This window comes from Rhinopithecus bieti, unplaced genomic scaffold (genome assembly GCF_001698545.2).
Source record: "Rhinopithecus bieti isolate Rb0 unplaced genomic scaffold, ASM169854v2 scaffold_13348, whole genome shotgun sequence".
Taxonomy (NCBI): domain Eukaryota; kingdom Metazoa; phylum Chordata; class Mammalia; order Primates; family Cercopithecidae; genus Rhinopithecus; species Rhinopithecus bieti.
In genome coordinates, this window is record NW_016808764.1 from 7,984,121 (window position 1) to 8,005,286 (window position 21,166).

A 21,166-nucleotide genomic window follows, 5' to 3' on the forward strand; every position below is an offset into this window, starting at 1 on the left:
TTGCTCTGTCACCCAGGCTGGAGTGCAGTGGCAGGATCTTGGCTCATGGCAACCTCCACCTCCCAGGTTCAAGAGATTTTTGTGCCTCAGCCTCCCAAGTAGCTGGGACTAGGTGTGCACTACCACACCTGGCTAATTTTTGTATATTTTAGTAGAAACAGGTTTTGCCATGTTGGCCAGGCTGGTCTTGAACTCCTGGCCTCAAGTAATCCACCTGCCTTGGTCTCCTAATATGCTGGGATTACAGGCTTGAGCCACCACACCCGACCAGTATATGTACTTTTAAGTTGAATAAATGTGGCGTGGTTATGATTCCACAAAAGGCTCTGATGACTCACATTTCCTCACTGACATGAAAATATATGTTTCTTCCAGCATCTTGCCAGCTCTGGGAGTTTCCTCTCATTTAAAATTTTTGCCTTTGTCGGGGTGAAATAGTATCTCCATTTTTAATTAATATATATTTATTGACCTGTTCCTGCCTTTTTCCATTTTCCTGTTGGGTGTTAGTATATTGCTCATCAGTTTCAGAGAACTCATTTTACAGTTTTATTTGTTATATGCATTGCAAATACATTGTCTCTGTTTAACTCCAACCTATTACCAGAGCATCTGTGAACATTTCCCCTAACACACTGAGCATGTTGCACTGTCCCTTGCCGACAATTGCTGTCTCTGCTAAAGGCTGTCTTCCTTAAGCTAAGGATCATTTTCTCAACTTTGTAGCTCCAATCCCAAGCGGTTATTTGTGCATAGTAGGTGCTTAAAGGGTTTTTGAATTAATTGTTGAATTTCTATCTCAATAAAAATGGTCCCTCTGTGTTTTCCTTCCTTTGTACCTCCGTGAGCGACACATTAATTACAGATGCTCCATCAAGTGTCAAGCTAACCTGAACAATTACAACTTGAAGCAAAGAGCACAGCCCAAATGACAGCATCTTCATCCTTGGAGCTGAGCTGTTTGCATGAGGAAGGACAAGAAAATTGCACCATCTGCCTGGATGTAGATGGAAAGACTTGGCTCCTGCAAAACATGGCATGAAGGGGGAGGGAGTGCACTTACTTGTTATTCCAAGCTATGATGGCTATTTTCATGTTATGTGTCATTTGTGGAACAATCTGATGTTACGGTTGGCTCAAAGCTTTTATGCCTAATGATCTGCTTCAAGGAGAAGGATTGAAATAATGAAGGAAGAAGTCCTTAATCCTTAGTCCTATGGACTGTCCCCCACTCTGGGAAACTAGAGAGGTCTGTGGTCAGCCAATCCTGCAGAAATGAAGTATGACAGACAGTAGAGGGTTGAAAGGAGGTTGCAAGAAGAAGGAAGGATGTGTGGAGGATAAAGAATGGTCCCTAGACAGTCTTGCTTCACTTCACTTCAAAGTATTTTGCTTGTTTTATGTATAATGTTTGGGGGTTTTAGTTTTACTTAGCAGAGAGAATAGGGAAAAGTGTACCTCCTTTATCTTCCCAGAGGCACAAGAATAGATGTGAATGGACATAAAGCATAAATGTATACAAGGGACTGAGTAGAGAGTGGTGTCTGGGGAGCATGCAGAGACTGAAGAGAGAACCCAGTCTTTGAAGTTAGACATATGTCAGTTCTAATCTTGCCTGTGTCACTGACTTACCCCATGTGTTGTTCGAATTAATTGATCACCTTAATGGCACAAGAACTGACAGCTACAAACACCAACCCCTCCTCCATCCCAACTCTCTGTGGCGTTGTCACAGAAAATCTTCATGTTCTATTCCATTCCACGTCTCGTTGCTTTTGTGTCATGAATACTGTTGCTGACCCTTGAGTCTGAATTGAGGTTTGCTTTTAGTGTAACCTCTTAGATTCAACCTTAGATGCAACAAGATTCATCTTATTTCTGGAGGTCACCCTTACTTACCCAGAATGAGAAGCCTAGCTTTTCTTTCTTTCCGTCTTTTTTTCTTTTTTAAGATGGAGTCTCACTCTGTCATCCTGGATGGAGTGCAATGGTGTGATCTTGGCTCACTGCAACCTTCAGCTCCTGGGTTCAAGCCACTCTCCTGCCTCAACCTCCCAAGTAGCTGGGACTACAGGCATGCACCATTACACCTGGCTAATTTTTGTATTTATAGTAGAGATGGGGTTTCACCATGTTGGCCAGGCTGGTCTCAGACTGATGACTTCAAGTGATCCACCTGCTTTGGCCTCCCAAAGTGCTGGAATTACAGGCATGAGCCTGGCCCTGAGAAGCCTAGTTTTTCTCTTATTCCATTTTCATAGCTAATTCTTGCTCCTGAGACCCCAATGTCAGAAAAGCCCAGCTGTCTATATAATCCTGCCAGTCCCAGAGAGGGTGCACCTGGTCATGCTAGGACATCCTTGGCCAAATTAAATGTTCCTGAGCAGGGTCATGCCATCCTCATATCGCAGCTCCTGCAATAACCATGTGACCTGAGTATGGTGAAAGAAGAGGGAAATGATGCTGGGCAGAATAACTATCCAGAATCAAAGTGAACAAGGAAAATGTGAACAAGGAAAGCAAAATGAAGATGATAACATTCACAATATGTGTTACCCAGGAAAACATTTAAAAATGTCAAAGAACTATATACAAAAATCAAAAGACAAAAAAGAAAACCTCGAATAAATTGAGAGATATGGCATTCTCCTGGTTAGGAAAAGTCAGTATTTTAAAGAGGTACAATTCCTTCCTAAATCCATACATGAATGGTTACAATTGAGTTCCAATATTTTTGGAATTTAGTAGTATATTAGTCCGTTCTCACACTGCTAATAAAGACATATCTGAGACTGGGTAATTTATAAAGAAAAAAGGTTTAATTGACTCACAGTTCTGCAGGGGTGGGGAGGCCTCAGGAAACTTAGTCATGGCAGAAGGGGAAGCAAACATGTCCTTCTTCACATGGCGGCAACAAGAAGTGCAGAGCGAAGTGGGGGAAAAGCCCCTTATAAAACCATCAGATCTTGTGAGAACTCACTATCATGAGAACAGCATGGAGGTAACCGCTTCCATGAATCAATTACCTCCAACTAGGTTCCTCCCATGACACGTGGGGATTATGGGAACCACAATTCAAGATGAGATTTGGGTAGGGACACAACCAAACCCTATCAAGTAGTTTGATAAAAACTTTAGGGGAAAAATCATAGGCCTAAGAACAGACAAGAAAATCTTGAAACAGAAGAATGATGATAAGGGACCACATGCAATAACATATTATGAAGCTACAATAATAAAACAGTATGGCACTAGTCCAGAAATAGGCCAGTGGAAGAATGGAACAAAATTTGAGAGTCCAGAAATGGACAGATCAGAATTCAGTGTCTAATAAAAATGGAATCTCTCATTGGTGAAGGCAGGAAGGGGTTATTCAGTCAATGATGTTGTGGTATAATTGTCTATTCATTCAGGAAAAAACTAACTGAAATTCCAAATTTACATCAGACACAAAAATCAATTGAAACTTAATTAAAATCTAAATAGGAAAAAGAAACACTAAGGGTATCATAACACTATCAGTTATCGCAAAAGCCCTAAAAGATAGCTATTTGATCCCAATTTTGAAGATGTAAACAGGGGCTCAGAGAGACCAAGTGGCTTACCTGAGGTCACACGAAATCACACACCAGGAGTTCATAAGACATTCATAGTCATTTTGTTCTCCAGATGTCCCCATTAGGTAAATTTACCTTACAGTTTTCATTTAACCCAACTCATAACTTCTAGCAAATGATTATTCTTTCTAGCCTAGGGTAGTACTGAGGCAGACAACGTGATGAAGACTTAAGTTCAAAAGATGATTCAGGTGCATACCTCCCCTTTCACATTGTGAGTGTTCCCCAGGGAGGGTCAGCCATTCCCTGCACAGATGCCATGGAGAAGACCATCAGGGGAAGTTGGAGCTGAATCAGACGCAGTGAGATTCTGGTGCTTTAACAGCATGGCCGTATTAGTCTGTTCTCACACTGCTATAAAGATACTGCCTGAGATTGGGTGATTTATAAACAAAAGAGGTTTAATTGACTCACAGTTCTGCATGGCTGGGGAGGACTCAGGGAACTTAACAATCATGGCAGAAGGCAAAGGGGAAGCAGGCACAAGGCAGCGAGAGAGAGAGTGTGAGAGAGCAGGGAAGGCCACACTTTAAAACCATCAGCTCTCGTGAGAACTCACTATCATGAGAACAGCATGGGGGAAACCGCCCCCATGATCCAATCACTTCCCACCAGGTCCCTCCCTTGACATGTGGGGATTACAATTTGAGATGAGATTTGGGTGGGGACACAGAACCAAACCATGTTAATGGCTTGATTGTCCTGAGGGAAAATGAGTAGGTACACCCTAAAAAGATGGTAGGGCCCCTGCCTACCCACTCCATCTCTTCTTACCAAAGAGTTTAGGAAACGGAGGCTCAGCCATGGCACACTCTTCCCAACCATGTTCCAGGACTGAGAGAGGAATTACAGGGGGCAAGACACACAACATTAGGCACTCAATGCACTCAGGGTTGTATTAGGGTCCCCATGGGGTGCTATACAGAACAGAGGGAGGCATAGCTGACTCTAACCCTAACCTCTACTGCCTTCTGGTCACCCCTAGTCTCATCCATTTCTTCATCTCCTCATATTTTCTAGAGCATCCTCCAAGTCTAAGTCTAAGCCTCCCCAAGTCTCTTAGACCTTCTTATTTTCCCTGTCCCTTTCAATTACCTGTTTCTCCTGGTCCTCCTCCTCATCTCAGATTACTTCCCAGCCCCTGTCTGTCTGCCCTCAGCACACAGTTTGCCCCAGCCACCCCCCTGTGCTGCACGTTCTAAACAGTCCCTCCACATCACTTCCATCCCTCTACCTAATTCACAGAATAGAGAGCCCCTTTGGGAAAGATGTGTATAAGTTTCTCAGGCAGAAGAACTGGAAATAAAATTCCAGGCAAAATCGCCATGGGAATAACCAGGGAAACATCAAGTGCTCTGCAAGCAGAAAAACTTCCAGTCGCCTGAGGAGTGAGGTGAGCATTTGTGTGGGGTGATGGGAGTGGAAGCTTGAGACGCCGACATCAGCCATATTGTGAAGGATTCAGTATTCTACACTAAAAGAAGCTGGACTTAACCCAATAGGAAATGGATAGTAATTGAAAAGGAAGTTCTGGAATGCACTAGCCCCCTTTTTGACAGGATTTATAAGATACAATGGATATCCATACCAATGAATTTCTTTTTATTTTATTTTATTTTATTTTATTTTATTTTATTTTATTTGAGAAAGAGTCTCACTCTGTCACCCAGACTGGAGTGCAGTGGTACAATCTTGGCTTGCTGCCACCTTTGCCTCCCAGGTTCAAGCAATTCTCCTGCCTCAGCCTCCTGAGTAACTGGGATTACAGGCCGCCGCCACAACACCCAGCTAATTTTTGTATTTTTAGTAGAGACAGGGTTTCATTATGTTGGCCAAGCTGGTCTTGAACTTCTGACCTCAGGTGATCCTCCCACCTCAGCCTCCAAAGTGCTGGGATTACAGGGGTAAGCCACTGCATCTGGCCGCATACCAATGAATTTCTGTCTTGAAAACCCTGAAGATATCAGGAGTCCAAGACCCTTATCTGCACTTACTTTTAGTGATGCTGGTTATATGAACAGAAATGCATAAGGTTGGTGCTCCCTAATCTCTGTTTTTGTAGTAAGTCCAGGGAGCTGTCAAGCAGTGTCTTGGATGCTGCTTCTATAAATAGATCCTCTTTCTGGCTTCAGATCCTTTCTCCAGGCTCCTTCCTAAGGGTAATGGGAATCTCAGCCCCTGCTTCTGCTCAGGGCAACATTACTCTGCCCAGTAACAAACACTGTTCTCGTATCCTGTCCATTCTGACCTTATGGACATTTAAACTCTTTTGCAATATATTTAAATTTAAATACATTTGCAATATGTTTGAGAAGTTGGCAAACAACTTTTCTTTCTCTAAATATCTGTCTCTGTCTCCTTTACTCACCCCATCCCGTTTTCTTTTTTCCTCTCTCTTGCAAAATGTGCACAAAAAATTTTCCCATGAATGTAAAACCAAAAGCATCATTATTTTAATTCAATTTATAATGGACATAATTTTTAATTTACTGGTATAAATAATCAGCAGCTAAAACTGCACACAGCAAACCTTGTTATTGACTACAAATTGACAGACGAGTCAAACTTTACTAATATGAAATTTAGGCTTGTGAGTTTTGGCCCAGGAAAAAAAAATGGACTTGATAGAAATAATGACTATCACACAAAGTAGAAGCCAAGATCAATAACATTTGATATGGACAATACCTAATCAATACATCAGATTTTGTTTCAAATTTTAAATGGAAAAGAATTGATCCAAATGAAAATAATTTCAGTAGAGTTAATATTTTTGGAAATGGTCTAACTGTGCTATGTAGAAAATTGATCAAGGGATTAAATTGGCTTAATGGAATTCACTCTGGAAAACACTTTCTGGATGAAAAGTCTATCTAAGTTGATATAATTCTAATTAAAAGTCTTGAATTCAAAATGTTCAGGGTCAAAAGAGCAAGAGCAATTGTCCTCAAAGTCAAAGCAGAGGGGTTAAAATGATGAGGTCAAAATGTCCTGTGGCATAGCAACCGTTTTAAGTGGACACCACGCTGGGCCACTTCAGTTTGCTACAAAGAAGAGCTTTTAATCTTCCCCTCCAAAAAAACCAAACACAACTGTATGGCTCTGTAGGAATAAAGTAGTCACACAGGGATATTTGAGTCTGTTAGGTACCTAGAGTACTAGTAAGAACAGAGAATAACATGTGAGAACATAAAGAAGAACATTTATAAAATGAGAATAACAGTAGAACCTACTCTTGAGACATTATGAGGATCAAATGAGATAATCCCTAAAATATACTTAACTTGGCTGGATGTGGTGGCTGGTGCCTATAATCACAGTACTTTGAGAGGCCAGGAAGAGAGGATCTCTTGAGCCGTGAGTTCAAGGCCTGCCTGGGCAACACAGCAAAACCCCATTTCTATAAAATGTTTTTAAAAAATTAGCCGAGTGATACGGTTTGTCTGTGTGCCCACCCAAGTGTCACCTTGAATTGTAAAAATCCCCACATGTCAAGGGTAGGGCAAAGTGGAGATAATTGAATCATGGGGCTGTTTCCCCATACTATTCTCATGGTAGTGAATAAGTCTCAGGAGATCTGATAGTTTTATAAATGGGAGTTTCCCTCCACAAACTTTCTTGTCTGCCACCATGTAAGATGTGACTTTGCTCCTCCTTCACCTTCCACCGTGATTGTGAGGCCTCCCCAGCCATGTGGAACTGTGAGCCAATTAAACCTCTTTCCTTTATAAATTACCCAGTCTCAGGCATGTGTTTATCAGCAGCGTGAGAACAGACTCATACACTGAGAACTGTGGCGCATGCATGTTGTTTGAGCTCCTTGGGAGGCGAAAGTCAGAGGATCACTTGAGCTCAGTAGTTTGAGGCCGCAGTGAGTTATGATTATGCCACTGCACTCCAACCTGGGAGACAAAAGATTTACATGTTAGTTATAAAACTTGGCTAAACTTAGAGAAACTTCTTATACTTGTGCTCCTCCTCCAAACTCAACTCGTACCAACTCCTACTCCCTGTTTCCCAATGAATGCAGTGGTGCATACACACTCATACATACCCCATCACAAGGAAACTCACCAAGTTCTGACCTTCTGCCATTGCTCTGGCTGTTCCTCTTCCTGTAATGCCCTTTCTGTCATCCCCAGATGGAAAATACTTATCTGTTCTTCGCAACTCACATTAATGTCATTTCCTCTATAAATTTTCTATTAGCTCTTCTGCTAGGAACCCAGAGCCCTTTCTCCATATCCTATCACCTCATATTATAGAAGTTTGTGGTTATATCCCCCCATAAACCAAGTGTTCCTTGAAGACCCTTTTCTCTTTGAGTCCTCAGCACCTGGCAGCTGACAGACACTCAGTAAATGTTTGCTGAGGCCAGACTTACTAATGACACCCAAATTAGGCTAACTCTTCCTATTTATTAGTGCAATCCGGTCTATTTTGCAAAGAGAATTAGATTGTATTGCTTTTGAGTAGAAAAACTTCTGGCTGGTAAGAGAAGTTCTAATGAAATGCCAATTTAAGTCTAGGAAAGAGATTCTGGAAGAGGGAAGAGGTTCCACGGAGCTGTGCAGACTTTTGCCTGCAAAGGTTTGTGACTGTTGGGTTTGTAAGAATTGTTCCTCATTAATAGAGATTTCCTTTCTGACACAGCCAAAGAGATTCAGAAACTATCCCCCTCACAGCTGCAGAAGCCTTGGGGAGCTAGGCCATGTTGGTTTCTAGAATGGTGTGATGCCAGGAGATGCATTTCCTCTCAATTTACCATTGTACTATGATAACTTACTGAGATACTAACATGCTGAAGAACTACAAGAGTAAAAGTGCATTTGTGCTTTGGAATCTGAACTTTTTCCTCTCTCTGTGTGAGAAAGTAGCAAGGCCTTTGTCTTCTCTTTCTTCAACGTGTTTGCAAAGCAGAAAGTCAAAGATCCAGGCTGGGCATGGTGGCTCATGCCTGTAATCCCAGAACTCTGGGACGCCAAGGTAGGTGGATCATTTGAGGCCAGGAGTTTGAGACCAGCCCGGTCAACATGGTGAAACCCCACCTCTACTAAAAATATTTATGAGCTGGGTGTGGTGGCACGCACCTATAGTCCCAGTTACTCAGGAGGCTGAGGCAGGAGAATTGCTGGAACCTGGGAGGCGGAGGTTGCAGTGAGCCAAGATCGCGCCACTGCACTCTGTCCTGGGCGACAGAATGAGACACCGTCTCAAAAAACAAACAAACAAACAAACAAGTCAAAGTTTCTGAAAGACAACGTCTCTTCCTGGATTTTATGAAAACCTAAGACTACCAAGATGAGACTAGGCATCCTGGAAGAGGATGGGAGACTGGTGAGTGCTCAAAGTTGAGTACAGGGAGGAAACACTAAGAGGAAAGAGATTCCACCACAAAAGGAAAGAGACAGAACTCTTTTTTTTTTTTTTTGAGATGGAGTCTTGCTTTGTCACCCAGGCTGGAGTGCAGTGATGTGATCTTGGCTAACTGCAATCTCTGCCTCCCAGGTTCAAGCAATTCTCTTGCCTCAGCCTCCTGAGTAGCTGGGACTACAGGACTACTAGCCAGCCTGCCACCACACCTGGCTAATTTTTGCGTTTTTAGTAGAGATGGAGTTTTGTCATGTTGGCCAGGCTGGTCTCAAACTCTTGACCTCAAGCAATCCACCCACCTTGGCTTCCGAAAGTGCTCTCAAAGTGAGCCACCGTGCCTGGCCAGAAATAGAATTCTTGGTAGTACGGTTGCTAATCCATGCCCCAAGAGAGCCTGAAAAACTTGGGAGGACTTTTGGGGAAATGACTGTGTGGCGAGTCCATACCCAGCATGCCTAGACTTTCAGCCCCAGTGAGAATGTTCATGTCCAGGCACAACATGGAAGCTGAGCTTGCCAGTTTCAAGGTACCATGTGGGCTTATTATAGATAAGGAGTATGGACTAAGACCAGAAGGGACCTCCCCAAATATTTTATTCTACCCAAAACCCCACACCTCTAACGTCGGCTGGAAGAGTAGACTGACCTCCAGTAATAATAAATATAGGCTGCTAATTTGGAATTTGGATAGAATTAAAGAAAATAAAATAAAGGGGAATGACATTTCTTGGACATTCTTCATGGTGGTTGTGAATTCATAGCTATTTCATCAGAATGCTTTGATGGAGAACATAAGGACATGTGGAACCTGGCCACTTACGTGGAAGGTACCATCAGCCCATGTTTTCCCTGACAAGACTACTCCTTGCAGCTCCTCAAGGGCTCTGCAAACGTGTCTTTGTTTCCTAATGGCTCAGAAGCTGTTAGGTCAAGGCTGAGCTCACCTGAGTGGGCTGCAGCTGGATGCAGATCAAACTGCTCATGTTTCACAACCAGAATTTAGATGCATTGAACTCACTGGTTACTACTAACATTTAAAATTCCAGAGCTTCTGAGTGTATTTGTGTTTTTCATGAATTAGAGTAGTATATTTAGTTAATACATATGTATCTAATTATATTATGGACCAGGCAGGGTGCTAGGCATGGAGGACGCAATGGGGAAGGAGCAGTTTTTCCTGAATTTTCTGTTGCCTTCTTATGTGGGACTGTAGGTCTAGGGTTAACAGCCAACCCTCTGAGAATGTGCGTCATTGTGTGTTTGCAATAAGAGAGAAAAAGAAGACTGTTGGTCCAGATGTTTTAAGAGCCTCATATACCGAAGTAGTGACTTAATGAGCTCCTGCAAGGTGAACCATGTTAGAGAATTAGAGAACGCCTGAACCTATCTCAGCACATGGCATCATTTTTCATCTTGTTTTGTGGCTCTCAAGGCTGTTGACATGTGATTAGAAGAATCCCATGGGGAGCTTTAAAAATATGCCAGTGTTCAGGACCCTTCCTCCAGACCAATGAACTCAGAATATAGAAATTGACCAGATTATGGAATGTATTAAACAAGCTTCCAGCTGATTCCAAAGTACTGATGCCTGGTTCCCATCCCTCATGGATTCTGATTTAACTTGTCTACGCATGACCTGATTTTAAAAGCTCTTCCAATTATTCTGATCATCAGTTTGGTAACTGTTGGACACAATGTGTGGTCCCTGCACCACGAGTGTAACTTGGAAGGTTATTAGAAATGCAAATTCTCCACCTGGCGTGGTGGCTCACACCTGTAATCCCAGTACTTTGGGAGGCCAGGGTCGGTGGATCACTTGAGGTCAGGAGTCTGAGATCAGCCTGGCCAACATGGTGAAACCCCATCTCTACTAAAAATACAAAAATTAGCTGGGCATGGCTGTGTGCACTGTAATCCCAGCTACTCAGGAGGCTGAGGCAGGAGAATAACTTGAATCCAGGAGGTGGAGGTTGCAGTGAGCCGAGATTGCACCACTGCACTCTAGGCAGGGCAACAAAGTGAGACTCTGTCTCAAAAAAAAAAGAAAAAAAAGAAAATTCTCAAGTCCTACTCAGACATATTGAATGGGATATTTCTAGGGGTAGGTCCTGCCCTTCCAACGACAGCAGAATGCATGTTCTTTTCAAGTGCTCATGGAACACATACCAAGATAGAACATAACCTAAGCCATAAAACAAACATCAACAAATTTGAAAGAATTGAAATAATACAGTGTGTTCGCCAACCAAGACGGAATCAAACCTACATATATATAGAAACCTTCAAATATAGAAACCTACATAGTGCTGAAAGTTCTCGCCAGTGCAGTGAGGCAAGAAAGGAAAATAAAATAAACACAGGTCAGAAAGGAAGAAATAAAATGGCCCCTCTTTTCAGATAGCACGATTGTCTACTTAGAAAATCTAAAGGAATCTACAAACTAACAACAATGACAAAACAAAAAACAAAAAAACCCACCCTTAGAACTAATAGATGAGTCAGTAAGGTCACAGGATACAAGATAAACATACAAAAATAAATTGTAATTCTATAAACTAGCAACAAACATGAAATTAAAACAATACCATTTATAATGAACCCCCAAAATAAAATACTTAGTGTAAATCTAACCAAACATGTACAGAACTTTTATGCTGAAAACTACACTATGTTGATGAGAAATAAATCAAATAAGATTTAAATAAATGTAGAGACATACCATGTTCATCAGTTGAAAGCCTCAATGTAGTAGACATCAATTCTCAAATTGACAGTTTTATTGCAGTTTCTACCAAAATCCCAGCAAGATATTTTGGAGATATAGACAAGATTATTCTAAAATTTAGATAGAAAGGAACTACAGCCGGGCATGGTGGCTCACGCCTGTAATCCCAGCACTTTGGAAGGCTGAGGTGGGTGGATCATTTGAGGTCAGGAGTTCAAGACCAGCCTGGCCAACATGATGAAACCCTGTCTCTACAAAAATACAAAAATTAGCCAAGCATGATGGCGAGTGCCTGTAATCCCAGCTACTCAGGAGGCTGAGGCAGGAGAATTGCTTGAACCCTGGAGGCAGAGGTTGCAGTGAGCCGAGATCACGCCACTGCACTCCAGCCTGGGCGACAGAGCAAGACTCCATCTCACAGAAAAAAAAAAAAAAGGAACTACAATAGCTAAAACAAATTTATAAAAGAAGAATAAATTGGGAGGAATCATGCTGTCTGATTTGAAGACTTACTACATAGCTACAGTAAACAAGACTGTATATTATTGGCTAAGTTAGGAAAGAAACTTAAAAAAAATTCTAATTTGTTGTAGATATTTTATAAAATACAATAAAAGTAAATATTTAGAAAATAAAACAAAAAAACAAATGTTACAAAGCATTCAATTTTTTTATTGTCAGGCTTGGCAGACATAAAATTACTCTGTTGAAATTACTAAAAAATTTATAAATGCTTACTCTCAATCTGCGCATTTTGATGTGGATTATGGACTGGCACCAGTTCCTGGAGCAGCTTTGAGTAGTGCTGCCCTGGTTGGGGAGATGTTATTAAGCAGGTGTGTAAAATACTGTATTAATCACAGTAGACTGGACCAGAGGTTCCCAAGGTATGGAACACTGATCTCAGGGGGTCTCTGGGATTCTTTCAGGGTCAAAAAGATTTCAAAGTAAAACTGGAACCATTTAATAATAAAACTGGCACTTAGGATGAATGAAGGCAGTGGTGCCAAACAGTATCAGTGTTCACTATATTCTTACAGTGAATTTACATTTAAAAAGAATGCCACTTTCACTTATAAGAGTCCTAGATGTAGCAGTACAAATTATTAATTTTATTAAATCCTAAGCCTTGGGTACGAGTCCTGTTATTATTCTTTATGATGAAATGGGATGTACCCAGCACTCGTACCGCAAACCAAAGTGTGAAAAGTACTTATGCAATTGAGTTGCAAGTCCAACATTACAGAGATTTTTCAAAATATAAAACAATGCCACTCTTCTCACTGAATTTTGTTTTGGAAAATAAGATTATATTTAATGATCTGGTTGCTTTTAAAGTGTAGCACCATTTTACTTGAAGGAATGACAGACAAACTATGGTTATTCGGACACAGATATTTGGCAGACATTTTCTTGAGAATGAATGAAAAGAGCCTATTACTTAAGGAAAGCAACCAGCAGGATGTATTTGCTGCAGAAGACAAAGTTTATCTTCCAGGCAAAAATTAAAATTTTGAAAAACTTGTATCTGCCACTGTAAGCATAACGGCTTCTCAAATTTTAGAGACATTTCTGATGAAATTGGGCGTATTAATTGCTGTGATTTTAAATTTTGTATAATCAAATGCGTCAACATTTGGAAGAGTTTCGTAACTCAGTGAACTAATATTTTCCAAATAACCAATGAACAATGTTGCAAAATCATGCAAATAAAAGGTCCATCAAACTATAAGACAGACCAAGGTATTGTAGTGTGGCGGAGTACGAAAAGTTCATTGATAGGATTTCGTATTTTACATTGCAAATAACATTTAAGAAAATAAGCACTTGTCAAAGTTTGTTGTAGTTTCAGAGAAAAATAGCCACAATCATCCGAAAACATTATTATAGTACTCTTCCCGTTTCAACCACACATCTGTGTGAGGCTGGATTTTCTTCATTTATTTCAACACAAACAACATATCACAACAAACTGATTGTAGAAGCAGAGGAAAGAATCCAGTTCTTTTCTCTTAAGTTGTATGTTAGAAAGATTTGCAAAAATATGTGAAATGATACCTCTCTTCTCACTAAACTTTTTTGTTTTGAAACAAAACTTTTTTATCATCTTATTATTCATAAAGATATTTTATGTATAACGTGATGAGTTATTATTATTATTATTTTTAGAGACAGGGTCTCATTCTATCACCCAGGCTGGAGTACAGTGGTGCTGTCATAGCTCACTGCAGCCTCGAACTCCTGGACTCAAGAGATCCTCCTACCTTGGCCTCCCAAAGTGCTGGGATTGCAGGTATGAGTCACTGTGCCTGGCCAGTTATTACTATTATTATTATTTTTTGAGACGGAGTCTCACTCTGTCGCTCAGGCGGGAGTGCAGTGGCATGATCTCAGCTCACTGCAACCTCCGCCTCCCGGGTTCAAGCGATTCTCTTGCCTCAGCCTCCTAAGTAGCTGGGACTACAGGTGCATGCCACCATGCCTGGCTAATTTTTGTATTTTTTTAGTAGAGATGGGGTTTCACCATATTGGCCAGGCTGGTTTCCAACTCCTGACCTCGTGATCTGCCTACCTCGGCCTCCCAAAGTACTAGGATTACCGGCGTGAATCACCGCACCCGGCCCCAGTTATTATTAATTTTAAATGAACAAATAGATAAATATTTTTAAATTTTCTGCTTTGATTTCTAATATGGTAAAAATTTCCAGTTATAACCCATACAGAGAGAACTTCTTTAAGATTGTAAAGCAATGCTGAGGTCAAAATTTGAGAACTACTGATCTAGACCATGCTGCTGTCCCCCAGGCCATGGGTTGCAGATGGCATAGCTAAAAATATGGAAGGGGCCTGGATCCCTGTGCTAGAGGAGAGCAACACAGAAGAGCCACCCAACTATGTTGGACTGTTATGTAGATGAGAAATCAGCCCTTCATAAATTTTGAGGTTTGGGGTTTGCTTGCTATGTAGCATAGCCTGGCCTAGCCTGCCTAACACAGCTCTGTGGGTTTTTTTTTTTTTTTTTGAGAAAGAGTCTTACTCTGTGGCCCAGGCTGGAGTGCAGTGGCGCGATCTCGGTTCACTGCAACCTCTGCCTCCCAGGTTCGCGCCATTCGCCTGCCTCAGCCTCTCGAGTAGCTGGGACTACAGGAGCCTGCCGCCACGCCCGGCTAATTTTTTGTATTTTTAGTAGAGATGGGGTTGCACTGTGTTAGCCAGGATGGTCTCAATCTCCTGACCTTGTGATCCACCCCCCTCAACCTCCCAAAGTGCTGGGATTACAGGCGTGAGCCACCACACCCAGTCTATGTCTGTGTTTTAAGGGGATCATTCTGGCAGCACTTTGAAAGGCTGGGCTGGAATGGGGATGTGGATTTAAGGTAAGACTGAAAACAGGGAAATGAATTTTTAAGTTTTTTCTTTAATCTAGTTCAGGGTCTGAACTGATGCTATGGTAGAGAGGTACAGCTAGGGAGGGAGAGGTTAGGGTGTTTCCAAGACAGAATTACCTGCATTTGATTACCAATCAGTTGGGCAGGGGCGGTAAGGGTAAGGGAGGAGACCACCCCTCTTATTGTCTTATGACCAATTTATGCCTCAAAGAAAAAGAAGGAGTTAAAGAAAAGGCAGAAGTGAAATCAGTAGTCAGACAGCCCGGCGCCACACCCTGGGCCTGGTAGTTAAAGATCGACCCCTGACCTAACTGGTTATGTGATCCATAGATTCCAGACATTGTATGGAAATGCACTGTGAAAATCCCTGTCCTGTTCTGATCTAATTACCAGTGCACGCAGCCCCCAGTCACGTACCCACTGCTTGCTCAATCGATCACGACCCTCACACACGGACCCCCTTAGAGTTGTAAGCCCTTAAAAGGGACAGGAATTGCTCACTTGGGGAGCTCGCTTTTTGGAGACATGAGTCCACCAATGCTGCCAGCTGAATAAAGCCCTTTCCTTCCACAACTCGGTGTCCGAGGGGTTCTTGTCTGCAGCTTGTCCTGCTACAGGGGATGACAGGGAGAGGTCTTCAGAAGTTGGATTTTGGTCTCTGGGGAAATGGAGAAGTGATTTACGAGATCAGTAAGTCAGTGTGCCTTGCAGAAATTTTGTGTGTTTTGAAGGGAAAGGGCAGGATGAGTTCTACTTTAAACATCTAAGTTTTAGTTGTGGCCCATCTGTGGCCCATCCAGACAGAGAATAACGAGTAGTACTTACATGACTATTACTTTGTGCAATACATGATGTTAGGCACCAATGATACTAACTCATTTATTAAGAATATATGAAGAAGATATTCTTTTTTTTTTTTTTTCTCACTCTATCACCCAGGCTGGAGTGCAGAGGCGTGATCTCGGCTCACTGCAACTTCTGGTCCTGCGTTCAAGTGATTCCAGGTGTGAGCCACAGTGCCCGGCCCTTGAAGAAAGTATTCTTATTTCTTATCCACACTTTATAGTCAGGGAAACAGACATTGTTACCCATCTGCTACCCACTGTAGTGCCTACATGACTTAGCTGAATTCATACTCAGCCTTAACTCTGATTGTCTTTAGGAAACAGGCTGTCTGTGGTCAGAAGTTCTTTCTTAGGACTAAACTGGTCAAAGCTGGTGAAAGCCAAAATGGCAACAACTGGACCTCTAAAGAACCTCTAACTTCATTATCATCCAGTTTCCATACCAAATGACACTCCCTCTGGCACCATACAGTTGACAATCACCATGACAACAACTGGAAAAGACCACAAAAGGAAAATCTCCTCCTCTTTTTAGAAAAAGCACGGATATTCCTCCCCTTGCTTTTTATCCCCAACCCTTTCATTAATGATACCCCGTATCAGCCAGGTGCAGTGGCTCACACCTGTAATCCCAGCTATTTTGGAAGCCAAGGCAGGTGGATCACGAGGTCAGGAGTTGAATCCCAGCCTGACCAACATGGTAAAACCGCATCTCTACTAAAAATACAAAAATTAGTCAGGCATGGTGGTGTGGGCCTGTAATTCCAGCTACTCAGGAGGCTGAGGCAGGGTAATCGCTTGAACGCGGAGGTGGAGGTTGCAGTAAACCGAGGTCGTGCCAAGCTCCCACTTGTCCGTTCCATGGCCATCAAAGAAAGCCTGCACTGCTTGATGCTCTCTTCTGGTAGCAATTTTTTTTTTTTTTTTTTTTTTTTTTTGAGACTGAATTTTGTTCTTGTTACTCAGGCTGGAGTGCAGTGGCGTGATCTCGGCTCACTACAACCTCTGCCTCCTGGGTTCAGGCGATTCTCCTGCCTCAGCCTCCCGAATAACTGGGATTCACCACTACAGGTGTTCACCACTACACTTGGCTCATTTTGTATTTTTAGTAGAGATAGGGTTTTTGCCATGTTGGTCAGGCTGGTCTTGCTCTCCTGATCTCAGGTGATCTGCCTGCCTTGGCCGCCCAAAGTGCTGGGATTACAGGCGTGAGCCATTGTGCCTAGCCTCACTTCTGGTTTCATATATTGGCTTCATGACGTCAGTCAGGAAAGAGCTCTCCTTTTGATATAACTGGGACCCCCAGTAACAACATGGGAGTGTAGTGACTTCTCCGAAGATCATCCAGTAGTGAGTGACAGACTCAGGATTGAGACCCAGGCACTTGAGTTCCAGAATCCACGCTTCTAGTCACAATGCTGTTTTATATCTTGATGCTTTAACTGGTTAACAGTCTGAGTTCAGGGTTCAAAGAGAGCTCTGGGTTCTTCCAGGCATTAGATTGTGTATTTGTTAAATTCCACCAGAAAGTCCTTTATCTCCATGAGGAGAAGACTTTTCCCTTTGTTTGGCCACATTAGGAGCTGCAGGGTTGAGCAAATTTTGTTAAAGTGTTCTGATCTGATGGTCTATCTGAAGGTTGGCAGCTCCTCTCAGAATCTTCCACTTACAGCAGAGGATCCCACCTTTCACAAGCCTGGCTCAGCCAGCCAACACAAACAGGGAACTGAATGTGAAAAACAGGGTAGCTGTGAGGGCTTTCCAAAGAACAGCAAGAATTCACCTTCTCTGGCTTTGAGATTCTGGATGAATGAGTGAAGTGCATTGCACCACTCCAGGAGCACCACTCGCTTTGTATTCTATTTAAATGGTGCACTCTGGAGTTGCTTTGTGTTGGCATACCTCCTTGCCACCCATTTAGCATCAGTTTCCTGTTTTCCTGTGGACTGCTTTTTGAGTCACTGTATCAGTATTTGGCATGACTTTTTGTATTAACTTGATCCTCATTTCTGTTCTTACCTCATCAAACAGGATTTGGAATCTAACCCAGTGTTTGGCATTGCCACTTTTATTTGGTGCTGCCGGCATAGTGTAGGTGCCCGACTCTACCTAAGAGGGGAAGAGGAAAGGAAGGAAGAAGAGCTCTCAGGAAGCGGGGAGGGAGTGGCCCTGATAGACATTGCTTTCTTGGTTTACGTGACCTTAGATGGGAAATAAAAACAATGCTCAAGCTCTCTCCAATACTATCCTGAGAAACCTCTGTTACAGCCAGGATGAAATCTGCAAGATATTAATGTTTATTTCAAGATGTATGTTAGTGTCCTTGGCTTATGGCTGAATTTATCCACAGATAGTGTAAATGGACAGATGTAAAATTCCAGTACATCTCATTGAAACAAAAGCTTTATTTCTTTCAGGTTCAGATTCAAATGTGCAGCATACTTCCTATGTTCCAGGCTCTCTTACAACAGTTTTTAAAATTATTTATTTGTACAGTATTCCAGATGTTAACAGCCTGGGTGTTCCTAAGACCTTCATCGTACTGGGGTCATCTTGGCCTTTACAATTTATTTTTATTTTTAATTAATTTTTAAATTGTTATGAATTAAGGGGCACAGTATAGTTATGTTACATGGATATACTGTGTAGTAGTAAAGTCTGGGATTTTGGTGTACCTGTAAACTAAATACTGTACATTGTATCCAATAGGTGGTACCATAGTACCCCCTTCCCATCCACCCACCTTTCGGATTCTTCAATGTCTATTATTTCTATCTTTATGTTCCTGTGTGCCCATTGTTTAGCTCTGACTTACAAGTGAGAACATGCAGTATTTGACTTTCTGTTTCTAAGTTACTTCACTTAGGATAATGGTCTCCAGTTCCATCCATATTGCTGCAAAACACATAATTTCATTCTTTTTTATGGCCAAGTAATATTCCATGGTCTATACATATATAGCACATTTTTAATCCAGTCATCTATTGATGAACACTTAGGTTGATTTCATGACTTTGCCATTGTGTATAGTGCTTCAATGAACATATGCGTGCAGGTATCTTTTGGATAAAAGGATTCCTTTTCCTTTGGGTAAATACCCAGTAGTGGCATCACTGAGTCAAAGGGTAATTCTATTTTTAGTTTTTTGAGAAATCTCCATACTGTTTTTCATAAAGGTTGCACTAATTTACATTCCCACCAACAGTGTATATATGTCTTCTTTTCTCTGCATCCTCCCCAGCATCTCTTGTTCTTTGACATTTTAATAACAGCTATTTTGACTGGTGCAAGATGGTATCTCATGGTCATTTTAATTTGCATTTCTTTGATGATTAGTGATGTTGAGTATTTTTTTCATATAACTTAAATAAAATTTGTGTTAGCTTTGTAAACATCAGAGTCCCAGGAGGAAAAGAATGGCATACTCTACAGAGGTTAACTGGGAAACTCACACCTGGGTTTCTTGGCATTCCAAAAGTCTGCACGTAAGTTCCGTGTATGTGAAGCCTTCAGTGAACGTTGGAAATGCCTTTTAGCATCTAGAGGAAACAGCCCAAGTAGTATAGGCTCAAGGAGTGAGGAGCCAGTAGGAGTTGGTGAAGCACATGGAGATCTGTGACCAGCCTCAGGCATGAAGGGGAAGGGAAAGGAGAGACTAGCAGTGTTATTGGAACCTGAAAGAGCTGTAGACATGGAAGAGGGCCAGCCAGCCAGGATGGTGGCAGTAGGTGGATCCAGGGCTCTGTGGGGAGCCAGGAATAAATACCCCATCCTCTGAGCTCTTGCTGCTGCCCCCCCTTAACTGCACCCATCCAGCAGGCGGAGGGCGAGGGATATCTGGTGATTCAATCTGTGGAGCAAATTACCCTGCTGGGCACAGAACAGAGCTGTGAAGAGTGTGGAGTGGAACCAGGACACACTTCTACCCCATATGCAGTAGGAAATCCAATTTTTCAAGAAGTTCTTAGAGAACATAAAGCAGGAAAGGAGACCCAGAAGAAACTAGGCTATATGCCATCACAAACACCCCCTAAGATGTAGAGGGTGTCTGTGATGACATATAACCCTGTTAACCTAGCTTAAACTAACAGATACTTATTGCTGCCATGTAAGGAATAGTGAGGGGTCAGCTCCACAAGGTCACTCAGGGACCCAGGCTAATGGTTCCCTATGTTCTTGTAGGTTCCAGAGGGAACATGAAGCCTTCTCAGTGCTGAAGATGGAAGGGAAGTGTGCATGCCCTTTCCCCTGCTTTGTCCTGGAAGTGACAGACATCATCTCTATTTATATTTTATGGATCATCTCTTCTTTTCTTTTTTGAGATGGAATCTCATTCTGTCACCCAGGTTGGAGTGCAGAGGCATGATCATAGCTCACTGTAACCTTGACCTCCTGGGCTCAAGTGATCCTTCTGCCTCAGCCTCCTGAGTAGCTGGAACTACAGGTGCACACCGCCATGCCTGGTTATTAGGTTAATGCAAAAATAATCACGGTTTTTGTCATTGCTTTCAATCTGCACTTACTTTTACTGCAGTTGCTTTTGCACCAACCTATAATTTTATTTTATTTTATTTTTTTTGGTAGAGACAGGATCTCGCTATGTCGCCCAGGCTGGTCTTAAACTCCTGGCTAGCTCTTAATTTTTAGCTTTAGTTTCCTGCCCTACTTGAAATACTTTCCTCTCTCTTGGAATTTCTCCTCTTTCCCCACTAGCTGACATAATGCTAAATTCGTGTTTATTTCTTGTATGAACCAGTTAATTATGTTTTTTTCTTACCCTAGACTAACCTGGCTTTGTTTAGAATGGCTCAGTACATATAGCAAAAACATCATTTAAGTCATATTGCTCATGAAAGAATAGGTCAATTCACTTCTTGACGAGAATCCTGAAGTCTTAAAAAAAAAAAAAAAACTAAATTTTCCCCTGACATATACTTTCTTTACTTAAAAAATGGTTACATTAAGAGTTAGAGAGAGGCTCCAGAGTAATTTACCTATGGCCACATAAAATTTGACTCGTATTTCTTGACTCTGTGTCCATAGATCTTTCCTTTATCTGACACCATTTCTTTTCTATATTCTCTTCCTAGAAAAAAAAAAAAAAAAAAAACACCCTTCCCTTAACACCATTTGCCTGGCCTTTCTTTAATCTTGTGCAGTTCAGCTCTGCATATCAAGAAGCCAGCACCTTGGTAAGAATCATTAATTTTCAGAAGCT